Source organism: Rattus norvegicus, chromosome 3 (assembly GCF_021556685.1).
Source record: "Rattus norvegicus strain SHRSP/BbbUtx chromosome 3, alternate assembly SHRSP_T2T, whole genome shotgun sequence".
Taxonomy (NCBI): domain Eukaryota; kingdom Metazoa; phylum Chordata; class Mammalia; order Rodentia; family Muridae; genus Rattus; species Rattus norvegicus.
Window position 1 is genome coordinate 56,859,564 of NC_141536.1, and position 18,393 is coordinate 56,877,956.

General features: G+C 42.8%; 1 long non-coding RNA gene across 1 annotated transcript; it reads left to right on the plus strand.

The window, feature by feature from the left end:
* The first annotated feature begins 8,403 nt into the window (after nucleotides 1-8,403).
* Nucleotides 8,404-15,163, plus strand: LOC147995511 (uncharacterized). The gene is made up of 6 exons (XR_015683582.1): nucleotides 8,404-8,446; nucleotides 8,602-8,869; nucleotides 9,166-9,273; nucleotides 11,605-11,838; nucleotides 13,073-13,155; nucleotides 13,968-15,163. It is a non-coding gene; the product is annotated as an uncharacterized LOC147995511 (long non-coding RNA).
* Nucleotides 15,164-18,393: the final 3,230 nt, after the last annotated feature.

Consider the following 18,393-nt stretch of genomic DNA (forward strand, 5'->3'; position numbering starts at 1 on the left):
TGCTTACCTACATACTTACTTACTTGCTTGCCTACATGCTTACCTACATGCTTACTTACATGCTTATTTACATGCTTACTTACCCAGCTCAGGTTCCCCTCTCCTCTACCGGCAGAACTGTTCTGTCCACCCATCTGTGCCGTCTTCCCACATCAATTATTGACACCATTCCATCACTCACAGTCATTCCCACAGCAGTCCCTTGTTGAGAGTTCTCTTCCTGGTCCTTTTTGGTTGTATCAAGCTGGCAATCAAAACTACCCATCACACCAACATTCCATCGAGGGGACAAGGGCCATGTCACAGTCAAGAAAACGGGCCAGGGATTTTCAAAAGACCTCAGAACCCCCAACCCCTATTAACATCTGGAGGATCTTGGGCAGGTTGACTAGTATCAGAAAGGAAACTATGACTTCTTCAAAGGGAGGAAGGTTGTCACCAAGATTAAAAAAAATACAGACATGTTAGTTCAGAGTCTGACACCAAGGATGGGTTTGGAAAATGTGTATTTTTTTATCATTTACATTTTGAAATTAGTATTCAGAAAGAAGACTTCTGATGATTTCTAGCAGAAGAGACTCGATCAACACAGACAAGCCTGGGAGAAGAAGGCTGTAAAGGGTGAAGTAGGTCACAGTGAACCCAGACTCAGACATGTAAATGAGGGCTGACCGCCATTCATCTAGCCTGAGGCCCTTGATCAATTAAGACACCATCATTTGGAGCAGAGTTCAGAAATGAAATGAGGTCTGTGGTACAAATCACTCAGTTTGACCCTGAAACCCTGTCACATAAGACACTGTTGAAAACAAATCTGTGAAAAGCATTTGTTTTATTCAGGCATTCAAAAGTAGTAATAATTTTGGATCAAAGAGATAGGTTAGTTTGTAAAGGTACTTGCCACCAAGAATTAGATCCCCAGGACCCACATGATTAATGAAGTGACTTCCACAAGTTGTCCTCTGACCTTCTCGTATAGGCTGTGGTGGCAGGAACATGCATATATACTACACACACACACACACACACACACACACACACACACACACACACACACGCAAGAATACTTTTAAGTTCATCATTCAACTTGGAGAACACTCTACAAAAAACTACAGCAGTAAATTTGATTACTAAAACCCAAAGCTGACCAGAGTTAGATGATTGAATAATTTATTTGTTCTGGATGTATCTTCCTATCTCCAGCCTCCTGTAATAGTCTGCAGCAGTCCGTTCTCAATTAGCTTTGTTCATGGAGGAGAACAGTGACACAGACAGAAACAAACCACAGACAACGAGACATGATTTACTGCTGCTCAGGGTCCAGCCCCTCCCCTTCCCCAAGGTCTCCAATCAGTATCTACAGCCCCTGGCTTGAGATGTCAGAAGGGGACAGTGGGTCACAAAGATAATCTACTCAAGGGTAATGGGTTTGACTACAATTTAGCATTGATTAATTATAGTGTCCAATTTTAATTCAGTGCTATTCACTAACTAATTAGATAAGGTTTTTCCATGTTCTAATTTTGGCACAGAAAATTCCAAGCCTAGGTACTTTAAAATTAGTAGTGCTGTTGAAAATTAATAATCATGTGTCCCCATCCTCACAATGAGTGTTGTGTGAGGGTCAGGAAACCCAGGTCCTTTCCAGTCCTAGGACAGGAACTTTGTGCCACCAGGTAATCCACTTGACCTCTAGGAGTGGCCCCTGGGTTTGTGAAATAGAGGTCTGGGCTTCATTCTCTTGTAGGTCATGATGTGACAGTGTTCGCTCTTAACCTGTGGTCACACATTAATCGTGGTGGATCTCAGACAGGAATCATTTTTGCTTTCCCCCCACTCCCACCCCTGATGACTTTTGTCTAAATCTGGATGTTTTTTGTTTTTTTTTTTTTTGTGATACCTAGGGAATTTGGATAGGAGTGGTACTCGATGTTGGCCAGGGATGTTGCTAGGCATCCTCAGCGTCATGGACAGGCTCCATCTGCAGCAAAGAATTACTGTGTCCAAATGAAAGCACTAAAACATAAGAAAATAGTTTGGTGCAGGTCTATGGGTTAGGAAGAGATCTATTTGCAGAGACAAATCACAATTTAAGTTAATACGGCACTAATAATAAAGTTGAACTTACAACGGAAGCACCGGAGGTCCTAAAAATATGCAATTTTTATTTCCACCAGGTGGAATCTCAGAGTCACAAAAACTAGGTAGCCAGTCCTGTGTGTGTAAGGAGGCTGTCTAGTAGTTGAAAGCACAGAGGGTGGAACTAGGAACGGTATTCCTTTGCCCTGAGCTGTTGCTGCACGGCTTAATTCTACCACCCACCAGGAAACAGATCACCTGCCGCCATTTTTAATTCTGCTTCCAGAGATTCTTTGAGAGTCCCAAGCCTTGTGGGGTGGAGAGTCCAGGAAACAAGCTATGCCAAGTGTGCATCAGCAGGAGAGGTGACAGCTGGACCCCTTCCCAGGCTTGACACCACAGAGACTTCGCACAAGAAGCAATAAAGAGCCTGCCAACCCCCCAAGGAGGGGATGACTAGCCGTGAAGCAAAGCGCCAAGGGCCGGCTGGGACCAGGTCCTCTCTGCCCTTCCCCTCTCCACCTCCTGATGCTCTGAAAGAAAATGAAGCTTTAGAAAGAAGAGGGCCCTGAACCTCCTCGCCAGAGTAGATGACCTGTGATGAGCAGGTTGTGGCCCAGGCATGAAAAGAAGTCTTAATTTTCAGTAGATACTGAAACAATGATTATATGTTATGCTGGAATATTATTTCTAAGTCAAGACTCTGTTTTGGCTTAAGTTAACAGTGGGACTTTCTCCTCTTTTAAGTGACTCAACGTTCTTGACATATGTCAAAGCTTTTACCCAACAAAAACTCCACCACTGGATGTGTTCTAGAGAGCAACGGAAGTCAGAAATAGGTTTCACTCCACTTCCACCTTTCTGAACACACTTGTCCAATATACACAAACCTACATTTTAGTTCCCCCAGGAATGTAATCAAGATTCCTTATGAGCTTTTTGTCTAAAGAAAAAGAAGTGGGATACAAAAAAAAATTAAAAAAGCAAACTTTTGAGTTCACAAGGCAGTTTTTTTCCTACTCCTATGAATTTTTAATCAGCTGTATTGAACTTTGTACTGTGAGAGGGGAAAAGCTCACCTGTCTGTCATTAAATAAAAAGCTCTCCAAAATTATATACACAGATGTGAGTTCTCCCAGCATTTAGAGACCCGACTTCATGAACTCAAAAGTGAAATCAAAAACCGAGTTAAAAACATTGTCACATATTTTGAGAGAATGGCTTTTCAGTCGTTGATGTATATCAAGCATTTTAACTACACAGTTTGTTAATTGTAAGATCCTGATCTTGACTAAAACTGTAGAACCCAGATTCTTTTCCTGTGTTTGCATGGGTAATCCTGAAGGAACTACCCCTGTGTATCGATCGCTAAGTTAATAATAGTTTCTAAGTGGTAGAAATGCCATGCACAGCTGGAAAAATGATATCATATTTGTTTCATTAACCGTCACAAACAATATGTCAATTAGAGATTTCTGGAAATTAAATTGTATTTTTTTCTTTTAAAATAATTACCCTCGCAAAATTATAATCAAAGAAGAAAGCTGGATGTTTTGTGGCTCAGACCTGTAATCCTAATTCTCAAGAAGCTGAGTCAAGAAGATCAATGTAAGTTGAAGGCCAGCCTGGGCCACATTAATGAATTCCAGGACAGCCTGAGGCATGGAGTGAAACCTTGAGAAAGAGAGAGGGAGGGGGGAGAGAGGGGGGGGGAAGAAGAAGAGAAAGAAAGAAAAAGAAGAAAAAGAAAGAAAAGGAGACTGCTATTCGTCATAGGCTGTAACTCCACCACTCAGAAACCTGAAGCAGAATGAGTACACGTTTAAGACCAGCGTGGGCTACATAGCAAGATCCTGTCTCAAGAAACAAAAGAGCAGCATAAAAATGATCTTAGAATGTTTTCTGGGGCTTAAGATCCTGTATCAAAGAGTGGACTGGCATGACCAGAGCTCATGGGAAATTTACAAACTCTGCCTCAAACCGAGAAGGTGAATCTACATGGTAATGCGATGCCTAGTCTGGAGTCCACAAGCACGGATTGGAAAAGCAGGCGTCGAAAGGTCTGTGGTGATAGAGGGCAGCGCTCTACAAGCAGTGGAAACGACCCAGTTACAATGGATCGGTTCAAAACCAACAAATAGAGCCCGTGATGGCTCGGTTGGGAAAACCACTTGCCATAAAAGCCTGAAAACCGGAGTCTGGTCTCTGGAATTCACACAAAAAACCTGACATGGTGGCTTTTGTAACCCCAGCACTTCTACAATGAGATGAGAGGCAAATCTGGAGAATTTCCCAAAACCTCTTGAGCCAGCTAGCCAGGAGAAGAGCAACGGGCCAGCATTAGCTACGGAGAAATTCTATCTCTAAGAAAAAGGCATTTAATGAGGTTTCCCTATAGAGCTTTTTCCAAAGTGGCTCTCATTGCCTAAATGCACCTTCAACAATGGAGGAAAACTCATTTGGATAAACATAGTTTGAAAAGCAAGCTTCTTCTGTGAAAGGTGAATGTTAGCCTTGGGGTGTGGTTCAGTTGCTAAGTGCTAGCCTGTTATGTGTGTGTCAGGCCCTGGGTTCCATTCCTGGCACTGTCAAAAGTGAATGTGCATGTCTACACACAGGTCAAGGCACATTGGTATTTTGGCACTAATGTAGCCAGTGGTGGTGACTGCTATCTTTATGAATCTGCTGAAATCCCTGTGGTGGTGTTATACACCATTTATCACATTAAGAGCTTAGAGCCTGAAAATCCACAAACGCTAACGTCATCGAAGAGCACTGATCTTACAGCATTAGAAAAGGAATCATACCTGAGAACCAATCAACGGTGAACACGTACAGATAGTAAAAAGGATCTATCTTTACTGCCTGCCACAGTTTAAGAGAAGGAAGCTCACTAAAGGAGCTATTCACCCTAAGCTGTGGTCCGTAGTTCACCAAGGTTCACAGTAATTGGTTTACATCTGGACTATAAGGGAAGTAAAATAAAATAAAATAAAATAAAATGTTTCTGAGTATCCTGTGACACCCAAGGAGAGCATATTTCCAGGCTGCACTAAAGAGACATTTTCCAAGGTCAAGGTGAGCTTTACTATACAGATTGTGTTTATATAAAAGATACGAGCACTTTTTAAACTGTCTGAAAATACTGGTAATCTGAAAACTATGACTTGCTTAAAAATCACACACTCTGTGATGTCTTTTCAATAGTCCCTGTGATCTTCTAATATGGGGAAGTGGTTTTTACCAAGCTAACCACCAGCCTGGAAATACCTAATGATGCCCTGAGACCAGAGGGAATCACTCCAAATTGCTCTAAATTGAACTTCCCATGGTAAGAACAAAGGGTGACACTTAACTCAAGGCCAACAGCCATGAGCCTTGGGGGGTCCAATTTTCCACTCAGAAGTCTTGGGAACTTCAAGATTTTAGATGACAGTATCTCAATCTGGCATGCAGAATGAACTTGCCCGTTTGCCCAGAGAAAGAATATAGTTGGTGTGTTTGCAATTTCTCTGAGATTCCCTTTCTCTGTTACAAGCTGGAGGCCTCCAGGCTCTATTGGTCAAAGCAGGGAAATGCCTTCATTCTCTAGACTTAGCCCTCCATTGCAACCTATTCCCCTTGTTCTCAAAATGCACATTAGCACTCCAAGCCAGATCTGTCGCAAATCGACTCCCAGAGCCCTGCTAACCCCAGGAAAAATCACATTTCATTGGAGTATTTGGGGGTTTCAAGAAATAGAACTTCATCTAAGCTAGCTTAAGCATTATAACAATTCTTGGGCATTTTAGGGAATTCAAGAGTAGTTTAAAAAAAAAATCAAGCTTTACAACAGGCGAGAACCAAGAGCCGGAACACTACGGAGCTTTCAGAAGTCATGTTACCACCTCAACGTCCCTTCTGTGCTGTTTCTTAGCTGCCACGGTGGGAAACGGCAGTCACATGGATATCCATCGCTGGTGTCTTCTCCAGCCAGAAACACTCAAGCTGCCCCGTGTGCGCCTGCTAGCTGGTTTAACTTGGATGAAATACCCACCACTTCTAGCTTTTACGTTCTTTACGTAAAACAAACTCCATTTTGAAGAAGACAGATGAGAAGAGCGAAGGTACCGTGGCGATAATCTGAAGTTTTCGGTCTTGTTCTTAAATAAAGGAAGAATAGAAGAAAGTGGCTAATCCTGATAAACATCCTAGAGTCCGGGTCATCTGGAATCTGCTTTTCCAATGTGAGAAGAGCCCCACCCCCAACTCCCACCCCTGCGAGCGCCACTCCTGGATGTGATGGGCAGAGTGGGTGCCCAGGCTCTGGACTGTGCACATCTGTACTCTCCTTGGAGTCTCACTGCCATTCCTACAGATGCCACCTCACACGCTGAGCACTTCATGATGAGCCCAGGTTTCCTGAGCTAGGGACCGGAAATCACACACACCAGTCCGAACTCTTCAGCGGAAGTACCCTACAGCTCACAGATGGAATTAGCCTGCGAGTGCATCTTGATCTATTTCAGAATTAGATCCACGCATCTGAAATGTTGAAAGAGAGCCGAACTGGCTGCTTCCAGACTACAAATGATCAGTGCCTTCTGTGGCTGTGTTTATAATGGTTTGATCCGTGACCCCGTGTGTGTCATTGCTCTGTGGTCGTTGCCTAAGGGCAGCTCAAGGCTATGACGGGATAACCTTACTCCCTTGAATTGAGGACATTTGCTTCCGCCTCAGCAAGTGAGGACAGAAGTTAGAATTCCCGCTGAATCTGCACTTTTCCTACAGCCAGAGTTAGAAGCTACAGCAGTGGGCTTTTCCAACCTGAGCTTTCCGGGGGATACCAGAATTAAAGCTAAAAACCTCTGATTGTATCTAAGAACAAAGAAGGTAACCAAGAAGCCTAGTATCTTGTCAGGAGATTCAGGAGCTAACTTGAAAAGGTTCTCAAGGGCCAATGTTGCCACACAACCTGAATATTAATTAAATAAGCACAATGGCAATCATAGCAAGACACTGATATTATTTTAGTTAATGATTAACATTTTTCGAGATTCACTTATTTTCATTTTATGTGTGTGTGGTTTGCCTGAATGTATATCTGCAAAGCATGTGCATTCCCAGTGCTGGTCAAAGAAAAGAGTTGGGTTCCTGGATTGTAAGCTTCCGGGTCAGTGCTGGGAATCAAACCGAGGTCCTCAGGATGAGCAGTTAAGTGCTTTTAACCGTCTCTCTGGCCCCATGATTTTTTTTATATTAAGTTTTAAAAATTACAATAGCTTACTGATTATGCTTGAAAGGTTTCAGGGAGCCAATCCGTGCTTTGAAAACTGATTTAAAAAAAAAAGGAGTTGGATATTTCTGTTTCTTTTCCCCATACAAACCACCATGAGCATTCTCTCAATTCATTTATCTATTAGATATTGAAAGCAGCGATTTTAGTCCCCCAATGTGGGGTTCTTGACCCCACATGAGCCTCTTGATGGAGGAACCAATCGCTATCTACAAGGTGGAAACACAGGATTTGATCAAGCATACTCCAAATACCCTTTTATAGGTTTCATAAGATCTGGACTTTGGGCTGCCCCCTGGGATAAACGACTGTGTTTCTTCCATAGTTAACACAATGAAAGTTGTCAGGTAGAAAAGACGGGCAGGGGCCGGGGGCTGCAGGGGGGCTTTAGACCAAACTCCCACTTATCCAACCACCATCGAAATTGAAACAAGAGTGGTAAAACCCACTGTAGTAGCATCTTGGGAGCCAGATTGCACCTCCAGGTGGAACCATGTCTGTGTAAATGTCTGAGGAATACAGGCAATTATCTCTGCCAAGATATTGACTTCCCTTTTTGGATGCTAATCACTTTGTCTGGGAGAACTAGAAATGCTGGGACAGGAGTTGTGGTACATAGTCAACAGGACCCTTTCAGTGTGCCCTGAAACAAGAGTTTCTCTCTTGGAACCGTGGAATTCCACCCCACAGAGCCCCAAAACAGAAGCACAGGAGGTGCAAATTCCAGAAGGGAATTGGTGCAAATGGTCAGAAGGGAGACCAGCCACAACCTCTCCTTTGTCTTCCGTGTCAGTGGATTCCTGCTCCTAGTACAAAGACTCATATAAGCAGTCCACCCTCTATCACGGACTGAAACCTCAAAGCTATGACCCAACATAGCCATTTTATCAGTTGCTTATCTGATAAGAAGCTAAAACATGCAGCTTCAGACTTTGTACATGTCCTCACTAGAATGGATGGCATCTCCTTCAGGGTCTATAGAACCAGTTTGTTTGGTTGGGCTTCTCAAGAGACGATGCCATGTCTGTAGTTAATCATTCTCAATAGCTGGCCAGTGGGACATGTGTGATGGCAGAGGCTGGAGCAATCTTGGTAAGGAGGAGAGACTTTAGACTTTTGATTTGGGGCTCTTTGAGAATTGCTAAAGCTAACTACATGAATCTCACATGATATGGTCAGCCTTTGGAAGCCAGAGGCAGGCTATTTTAATTTAAATCTGAAATGTCACCTATAAGTTCATGTTTTAGGCACTTGTCCCCAGCTGGTGGCTCTATTTTGGAAGGCTGTGGAACCTTGACGAGGCGGAAACATGGCTGATTGAAATTTGCCTTGGAAGGTTATATCCACCCCTGGTTCTGGCTCCCTGCTTCCTGCCTGCCACATGTGGAGTCTCTATGATATCATCCCTGTGCCAAGATAAAGCCATTCCTCCGCCATGCCCTCTCTTCCACAGCAGACTGAAATCCTCAAAACTCTAAGCCAAAGGAAACGCTTCCTCCCTTGTCTTGTTTCTAGGTATGTTGTTACTACAGCAAAAATAATCCATGGGACACCTAAGTTGCCAAAAGGTTGATTTCCCACCAATTAGAATGCATGTATAATAGCCAGTCATTAACTGTCACGTTCAATGAGAGGATGGAAATGGTGGAGTGGACGGGAAAGTGTTCTACAGGGTGCCCACATGGTGGAGATCTCAGTAAACTGTAGATACAGGCTGGGAGAGTGGGCATGGATCTGGAGCAAACTGCACATTTATTCTGGGGTCTCTTCCTTGTGGATGTAAATCGCTTCTCATTGCCCTTGTGGATTAGGATTGAAGAGAGCGTATAGCACTAGACATGAATGCGTACATCTGTAACACAGCACTCAGAAGACAGAGGCAAGAGGATTTGAAGTTTGAAGTCATCCTCAGCTATAAGGTGAGTTTGAGGCCAACCTGGGCTACCTGAGCTCCTGTGTCAAAAGAAAACAAAAATCCAAAAAGAAAGAAAGGAAAGCATTCGTCACATTCCTGAGGCCTTGTTAATCTGCATGGGCAAAGATTATATTACATTTAATACAGAGGCTTTAAATGAGGACCCTTCTCAGTGGAATTTGCAGTAGCTTCCTGTCAGTCTTCAGGAATACTAGCTTTTCTAGGACTTGGACTTATGGATTAAACATCTAAGAAGGGCCACCTCATCTCTAGCTCTCTGATCTTGAAGGGTAACACTAATATTCAACATGCTTCGTAGACTGTGTTGTTCTTAACTTACGATCTTGTCTGTGGTAGAGTCAGGAAAGAGAAGGTAGTTTCAGAAAGTTCCACTAGGTCTTTCCTATCACAAAACCTCTGACACTCATCAGAAGATCCAATACGTGAATTGTGCCAGCTACCAAATATCTCAGTTACATCATCAAGAACTGGGCCATGACACGGGATGAGCCCCAGAGCCCATTCCACAAATCCAGACCTCTGTGACCAGACTCTGTGTTGACTCTATGTATTTCTCTAGTTGGAAGAGGTCTGAGGTAACCACTGAATTGTGCCTAAATGTTTCTATTCTTGTTGCCCCATTACACAGTTACCAAAGTAAATGGTATATGCATCATTGGGACAGCCCTGGAAAAATAATTACCATTTATACTTCTTATAGTTTGGTTCCACACACACCCCCACCACCCCCCGAAGAAAATCCCCAGATTCCTCAATGGGCTCCAGGATGAAAGATTAACTCAGACCCCAAAGGCTCACCAGGATCATGACTGTTCTGGGGGGGCGGGAGGGACAGATAGCTTCATTTCCTTGATCTTCCACTTGATATATTTTGAGAGTTTAAAGTAGTAGCACCTCTGTTGCTTGTCCATTTACATTTCCACATTTTCTTTAGCCCCTCACTATACCCTGCAGGTAGGGAGTGCCCAAAGCTACATTGTCCCCACAATAATTGCTTCCATAAATAGCTGAGCTTTTAGAGGCACATCTCTATTTCCCAATCAGATTCCTAGCAGGCTCCTGACCTTGACATAGGCAGGTCTGACTTGGCTGGGGGATTTCTCTTTAGAATCTAGTAACTCAGAGGATTATATCTTGGGTGTGGTTTCCAGCTTTCTCTGTTTCCATACTTGAGTTGAGAGTTCTAATCTGGTACAGGCTGGCTGTTGTGTCCATTCAGTGTCTGTCCAAGGCATATGAGTATAACCTTGGTAGAGTGGCTGATATGGTGTAGGCTAATTAGATGTGTCTCCCCAAAGCTCAGATACTACAATCCTAATCCTCAGCCTGATGTTTTTAAGAGGTCAGGCCTTTAGGAGGTGATTAAGGCATGAAGGCAGAATTCTCAGGAATTGGTTTAGGTCCTAACAGGAGAGGACACAGAGCCACTGTCCTGTGAAGCACCACTGGGAAGACCACTGTCTATGAAGCAGGAGTCATGATTCGTCAGACAGAATCTGCCAGTGCCTTGATCTGGTGGCCATAGGCAACCCTTGTGAAAAGGTCAATCAACCTCCCCCAAAATGGGTTGTGACCCACAGGTTGAGAACCACTGCTTTAGAATCATGAGAAGCAAATGTCTAATGTTTGAGCTATAGTCTATGTACTTTTACTTATGTGTGTGTGATTTATATATATTATATTTCCTATAGTCGCCCTAAGGAGCTATGATAGCTGTCTATACTTGAAACAACTTCTCAGGAGATGCTGGCCAAGAATATCTGCACACAGCACCCCTGGCCACCCAGAATAACGCACGCCCTCCACAAAAGGGGACTTGAGTGGAAGGATGGTGCACCACGTCTGCCTCAACAGTCATCTTTCCTTAAACTCATCTTCACCCTCAGGGACACGAAAGAAACAATAAGACATGCGCCGGTGTCATTGTTGTGTTCTGAGTATCCATTCCTTCAGGCACCTAAAAACATTTACAAATATACTGAAGAAATCTTACTACAAAAGTCATTACTGCTTAAAACATACTAGATGTGTGCATCATGAGAGTTCACAAGCTTTAGGATGGCCTCAATGCTAGGTACACTATGTGGCCATTGCTTAGCCTTTGTGTCTTATTGTCTCATCTCCAAGACCCTAGCACACTTCCACTTAACACAGACCAGAAAGAAGGCGTCGGAGGCCGGGCAACATTCTTCTAACAATACGCTTTTTTAAAATTATTGAAAATAGATTTTTTCCTTCCTCTACTTCTCCCAGTTCTTCCCCACCTCCTTTCCCATCTGCATCCACCCCCTTTCTGTCTCTCATTGGAAAACAGGTTTCTATGGGAATGGACTGGAATAGAACAGAACAGAATAATAAAACTAACAAGTTGGAATTGAACAAAACAAACAGAAGGAAAAGAGCCCAAGAGAAGGCCTGAGAAACAGAGGTCCACTTGTTCACACACTTAGGAACCCCATAAAAACACTAAACTGGAAGCAATAAGGACCTGTATGATGAAAAGATTAAAAGAAAGAAAAAACAAATATAAACCAAATGAAAATAAAAGGTAATAAGGTAATTTATTTTAAAAGGGGGGGTGGGGAAGAGCCCCAGACATTATAAGACAAAGAATTTCTTCCAAAGATGCTGTCTTAGGGCTTTATTGCTGTGAAGAGACACCGTGACCATGGCAATACTTATAAAGGAAAACATGTATTGGGGCTGGCTTACCGTTTCAGACGTTTAATCCATTATCACCATGGCGGGATGAAGGTAGGAGAGAAGGAGCGTTAGAGGGAAAGGGAGGGTAGGCCTCTTTAGACTACTTCCTGCTCATTTGGGACCTTGAGTTCCTTGGGACAAGTCCAATTTCTTCTTCTCTGACAAATCACCCCACCACCAACCAGGAGCAGCAGGGGGAGCAGCAGCCATCACAGACGTTCTCAGGACTTTCCCATTTATGCCATCTCCAGAGTCCTTAGAATTAAACTATCTGTAGCTGCCCCCACCCCACTCCCACCCCCAGAGCACAGGGCAATCATAGTTAGCAGCTGTGGGCAATATGAAGCAGCCCTGAGATTAAAACAAAAACATATTCACATAATGAGTTTTTAAAGAAACCAAAATTTTCACTTCAAGATACTTTCCATGAATGACACATCAGTTACCTGATCTGTCCAAAGCCTGGCCCCTCGGTGGACAACAAAGTGTAACTGCTCTTTCCTTGAAAACACATCTTTCTCCCTGTTGGGGAAGAAAGACAGCTGGCAGGGTGAACCATTCCAGACACTCAGCAGTCTAAAAGTGCCGTGAATAGGAGAAGATATGGAAGGTGGGCCAGTGTCCCCTTCTGGTTAAAACATCCTTGACCCCAGAGGGCACATACACTGTATGGAGCGTTCACACAGAGGAACTAGCCCATGATGCAACTTAGGGAAGCAAGGCTGTTTCCAGAAAAGGTAGGTGTTCATTTACCTTAGTTTGCCATTACTTGTGAACAATTAATTTGTCAAGCACGAATGACTGTCATGGTGCGTGTTGCCTTTAAGACCCACCCCTCCCCCAGCCCATTTGTCTGCTTGGGACAGCTTTGCATTGTGGGTGGGATCTCATTCCCCTCCTTGGCACAGATAAGTATACCAAACTGCTCACCGACCCTGCCCCGCTCCTCTTCCCCAGCACTCGGCTATGCCCCACCGTCTCTTGTATCGAGTGTTTCCCCATCATTGCTATGTTTTGTCCTTATTTCTGTTCCTTAGGATCTCAGAAATAAATGTCAATTTCTTCCTTTTTAACATTAGGTCCTTGGGTGAAAATGACCTTCTCACTGCCCTTCGCTCCAAAGTTCAGAGATGCTAAAATTTTTTATCAGTTTCTCATCCCGGTAATGTCATTATTCAAAGCTATTACTTTCTTGTTTCACGGAATCCTTTATTGTTCCAGTTATAGTATGTATATTTCTATAACTCAGGCATAATATTTATGACAGGAGTAATTTTGCAGATACAATGCAAAAACATATAAACATATGAGTAGAAGATTATAGGGTAATGGGTGTATTCTGATGGTTTTAATGTATCATGCAGCACTTTGCAATATTGACACATGATATAATGTATATTTTTATGAGTTCTTGACAGCATTTAAAAATGTTTCTGACGCTGCACTTCAAGTTGTTTAAGGTGTTTATTAATTCTATGTTTGGGAGGAGAAAGCTGATATTCTGTATTTAAGAAAATAGTCTTTACTACATGAAACTGGTATCCCCAATCAGCCTATATTTTAAACCTATGTTGAGACGTTAATTTGAGAGAATTTTCTAATCCTATTTTTTAATTCAATTTTGATGTGCTAATTTGAAAGAGTGTTTGTAGCCAACAAATGTCAGGAACTACAAATCGACAGGTTTTTACTGCAGACTTCCCAAAGTCTTTAAGGTAGTAAAATGTATTTTGGAAGGAGGCCCTTTTCAAATAATTTTTCACTCAAACACCTATTAACATTATGTGAAATAATACTCCGTGAGATATAGTTTAGGAAAGACTAGCCTGGACCTAGCTGATAGACATTTTATATTCTAACTGAGGAATATGCTAAAATTAATTATAAAAGGGGAAAGACAGAGGGTTTGCATAGACTTAGATTTTCTAAACCTACTTTAATAAGAGTTCTTAAATGCTTCAACCTCCCTTATAGCCCAGTGACCAAAGGTAGAGGAAGAAGATGGTTAATAGGACAAGGCGAACGCAGACCCTGTTTAAAAGCAGTGTTTGGGGGAAATTCCAGCCTTTGTCGTCAGCAGTCCAGTCCACTAGCAAAACACCAAACACGAATCCACAGCAATGGCTCGATCCAGAGGAAACCGCAAGGCTCTGCCAATTGGCATGAGTCCTCAGAAGCAGCAAGAAGCAGCTGGAACACCACCAGAAGTTCTTTGGTGTGTCTCTCTCTACGAAGTCACAACAAGTGAAGATCACTGAAGAAAGCAAGAGGAACCAATGCCAGAGTGTTGTCATCGAAGACCAGCAAAGACCGACGAAGACCAAGGAAGAACACAAAGAGTGGCAAGGTGAACCAATGCAAGAGCTTGCCCACTCTCTGTTGGGTCACCCTTATACTCTTCCCAAACACACATGCCCTTTCACCAGACAGCTTCCAGAAAAACACCTCATGTCCGTTCTCAGTAAAGCATCCCCTCACGTCTCTGTTTCAACAAAAGGAATGCATTTTTAATGTAGCTGCTAGCCTTTCTTTGTTAGGTTCTCGCCTCTCACAAGTCTCCAGGAAGTACTGCTCCTAAGGCAGTTGTGTCAGCACCTGAGGTAAAGCAGGGCTGTGTAGGAAAGGATTAGGGAGCCAACATGAGAAACTGCTTTAGCCAAGTTCTTTTGATGCTAAAAAATGATGCACAAGGAAGGATAGGGGCTGGGGAATAGTTCAGTCAGCAAGTGTTTGCCTAAGTTTGTTTGGGTGTGACTCAGGATTGAATAACCTTTCATCTAGAGGTGGGACTTTTCAGGACTTAACAGGCTCTATTTACACATGTATGTATGTGTACATTGTAGCGGTTTGAATATGCTTGACCTATGGGAAGTGGCCCAGTCAGGAGGAGTGTCAGAGGAAGTACATCACTATGTAGGCAGGTTTTGAGGCCTCAAATGCTTAAGCTATGCCCAGTAAAGAAGAGACCTTCATCCTGGCTGCCTGCAGAAGACAGTCTCCTGCTGCTGCCTTTGGATCAAAATGTCCAACTCTTGGCTCTTCAGGCACCAAATCTGTCTTCGCGCTCCCATGCCTCCTACCATGAGGGTAATGGATTGACCTTCTGAAATTGTGATAATGAACTGACTTTCTGAAACTGTAAGTCAGCCCCAATTAAATGTTTTCTTTATAAGAGTTGTCATAGTCACGGTGTCTGTTCACAGCAATAAAACATAAACTAAGACGTGTGTGTGTGTGTGTGTGTGTGTGTGTGTGTGTGTGTGTGTGTGTAGAAATATATATATGTAGCAAAATTTAAAGAATAAGAGGATAAGAGGGAATGAGTGAGCCATAGGAGAAGCTTGGGGTAGGGGAGATGATGGAAATACTATAGTCATATATGAGATTCTTAAAAGTAAATAAATATTTTTAAAACCAGGTACATTGGTGCATGCCTTTAACCCGGTAACTGGAAAGATGGAGACAGAGAAGGGTTGGGGAATCACTCACTGCCCAGTTAATATAGTCAAGTTGGTGAGCTCCAGATTCAGTGAAAAACCTTGGTTCAAAATATAGGCTGAAAAGCAAGGGGGGAAGAAACCTAAGATTAGCCTCGTCTCAACACACACACGCGTACACACACACACACACACACACACACACACACACACACACACAGTATCATAAGTAAATATTTTATGTATTTATTTAAGATTATTGAGACAATGTCTTACTATATATATCCCTGGCTGGCCTAGAACTCACTATGCAGACCAGGATGGCCTCAAACTGACTGCTAGAAATACAGGAATTGGACCACAACAACAGACTCAAAAATACTTTTTATTTACAGAAAAAAATTATGAGCATTTCCTCCTCTTAGGAATTTGCTAATTAGTGAACATTATCATAAAACAATTTTAAAGGCTGTTAAATAGGTTTGGAGCAATGGTTAGGTATTATTTTAATAACCCTTCCCGGCTGACAAAGCACAGCCTATGCAGTCACAGGGCTGGGTGTGTCAAGAGACCTTCCAAGATGGGCTCAGTAAAGGAGTGAACTGGGTATGTCACTCAAGGGGACTGGATTGCAAACAATGATTCTAAAATTACAGCGATGAGCCAGGCCTGTGGTTCATTTTTTATTCCGCCATTGGCTATGTAATGAGTTCAAGGCCAACCTGGGATTCATGAACCCTTCTCTAAAAAACCTTGTGGATGGATATCTTGGGCAGAATGAGACAGGAGAATACTTCTGGGTATCCTCTTCCACCTACATGACTGCCTTCTACAGTTACAGTTTAAACCATCATATACCCAGCACTGTTCTTTAAATAGCCTATTTTTTTTTTTTTGGTTCTTTTTTTCGGAGCTGGGGACTGAACCCAGGGCCTTGCGCTTCCTAGGTAAGCGCTCTACCACTGAGCTAAATCCCCAGCCCCTAAATAGCCTATTTTTTAAACACACTTTATGTTATAAGAAAACTTTATCTTGGCCTGGAGATACGACTTTTTGGACAAAGGGGCTTGCAGCCAAACCTGATGATCAGAGTTCAATCCCCAGAACACACATGGTAGAAGAAGGAAACTAAGTCCAGTAAGTTGTCCTGTGACTGCCAAATGCACACTTTTGCATGCATGTCCCCTTGCAAATACACACACACACACACACACACACACACACACACACATACACACACACACACACATACACACACACACAAAACAAATGTAATTTTTAAGAAAAAAAAACTTTATCTCATTGCTATAAAATTTAGCACATTACTTGCCATAAACAGAAAGTAAAACAATTACAAAGTAATATAATCTCCCATGTGCATATGTATGTACTGTAAAATCCAGACACATTTACAAAAAGGTAAAAGAAAAAAGAAATAAACAAATCTACAGCCATAGTGAACGACCTTGGCACACCCTTCTGAATAGTTAATAAATCAAACCAGTCTAAAAGCTGTAAAGCCACATGCTAAGACATGGGCAAGTCTCAACATCTCCAAGAATCTAGCTCTCTCTATGTAGCCTGACTATGACAGAATGAAGTTCAAAATGAATAGTGAGGGGCCAGGGATCCTGCTGAATGGTAAGAGCACCTACTGTGCACACGAGAGGAGCTGGGCTGGAGTTCCCAGAAGCCACATACAAGCAGGACATGGTCGTGTACTCCTGCAACCCCAGCGTTGTGAGGGAGATGGAGACAGACATATCCCAGGAGCTTGCTGACCTGCTAAGGAAAATGTCAAACTTCCAGTTCAGTGGGAGATCTTGTCTGAAGAAACAGCATGGACGGGTGAGCAGAATGGTTCAGCGGGGGAAGGCGCTTCCCTCAAGGGTGACAGCTCCAGAACATCCATGTTCAGATCCTGCATGGAAGGAGAGAGTCAGCTCCCCAAAGCTGTTCTCTGACCTGCACATGCACGCTGTGGCTTGCACTCACACACCACACACACACACACATATATCAAATAAATAAATGTAAAATAATTAAAGAGCTATAAAGGAGCATACCTCACATCTGCGCTCTGACTCACCTGCACAAACGCAGGTGTGTACACCACATACCTGCACACCACTCACACACACCCAAAAGTATAGACAATGAAATATAACCCTTTAAAAACTTAGAAGAATAAAATTATAAATTTGTAAATACTTTGTTGGCTAAAGATAATATTCTGATGAGAATGAGAGCTCACAACTGAAAGTGAATGGACCAATATTTATAAGATAGTGTGCAAATGTAACTTTTATTCTGCTAATTGTCATCTCTGAAGCTCGCTGTCTCAGTCTGCTAACCTAGGCCTAACCTCCATACAGTCTTATCTAACTCTGATAACCTATGTCAGGTTATGATTATTTTCAGCCTCTGAGACTTACTTCTGAATAAGCTCACCCTTTCTTATCTTTTCTGAGCTCTGGCTGGCTGGTTCAACTCAAATTCCGCTCCAAGATGACTGGTTCAATCTGGCTTCTCTCTTGGTCTTGACTGAATTGCTCTACTTGGACTCAAACTAATTCTTGCGATCTGTTCTCATCTCTGAGTCCTTCTCATTCTCTTACTCATTCTGTTTCCACCTGTGTCATCTTGTTCTCTCTCTGTCACCTGTCTCTCCATAACTGTTCTTTACCCCACCCCACCCCTCTCTCTCTGTATTCTAGCCAGAGGGATAAAAAGTGTGTGCTAAGGTTGACCCACACCACAACTAGAAACAGGGTTTTTCTAACAAACAACACAATCTCAGGGGTCACAGTATGATCAAATATCCTGAAAAAATAGTGCTTAAGTTGTACTTATAAAGAAACGTACGGGGAACAAAAAACTCTTGAAAAGTCACTTAGCAGCTAAGCTCCACGCCTCCAAGCTGCATTTCCTCACCGGCTTCTTTCCTCAGCTGTCTTACACCA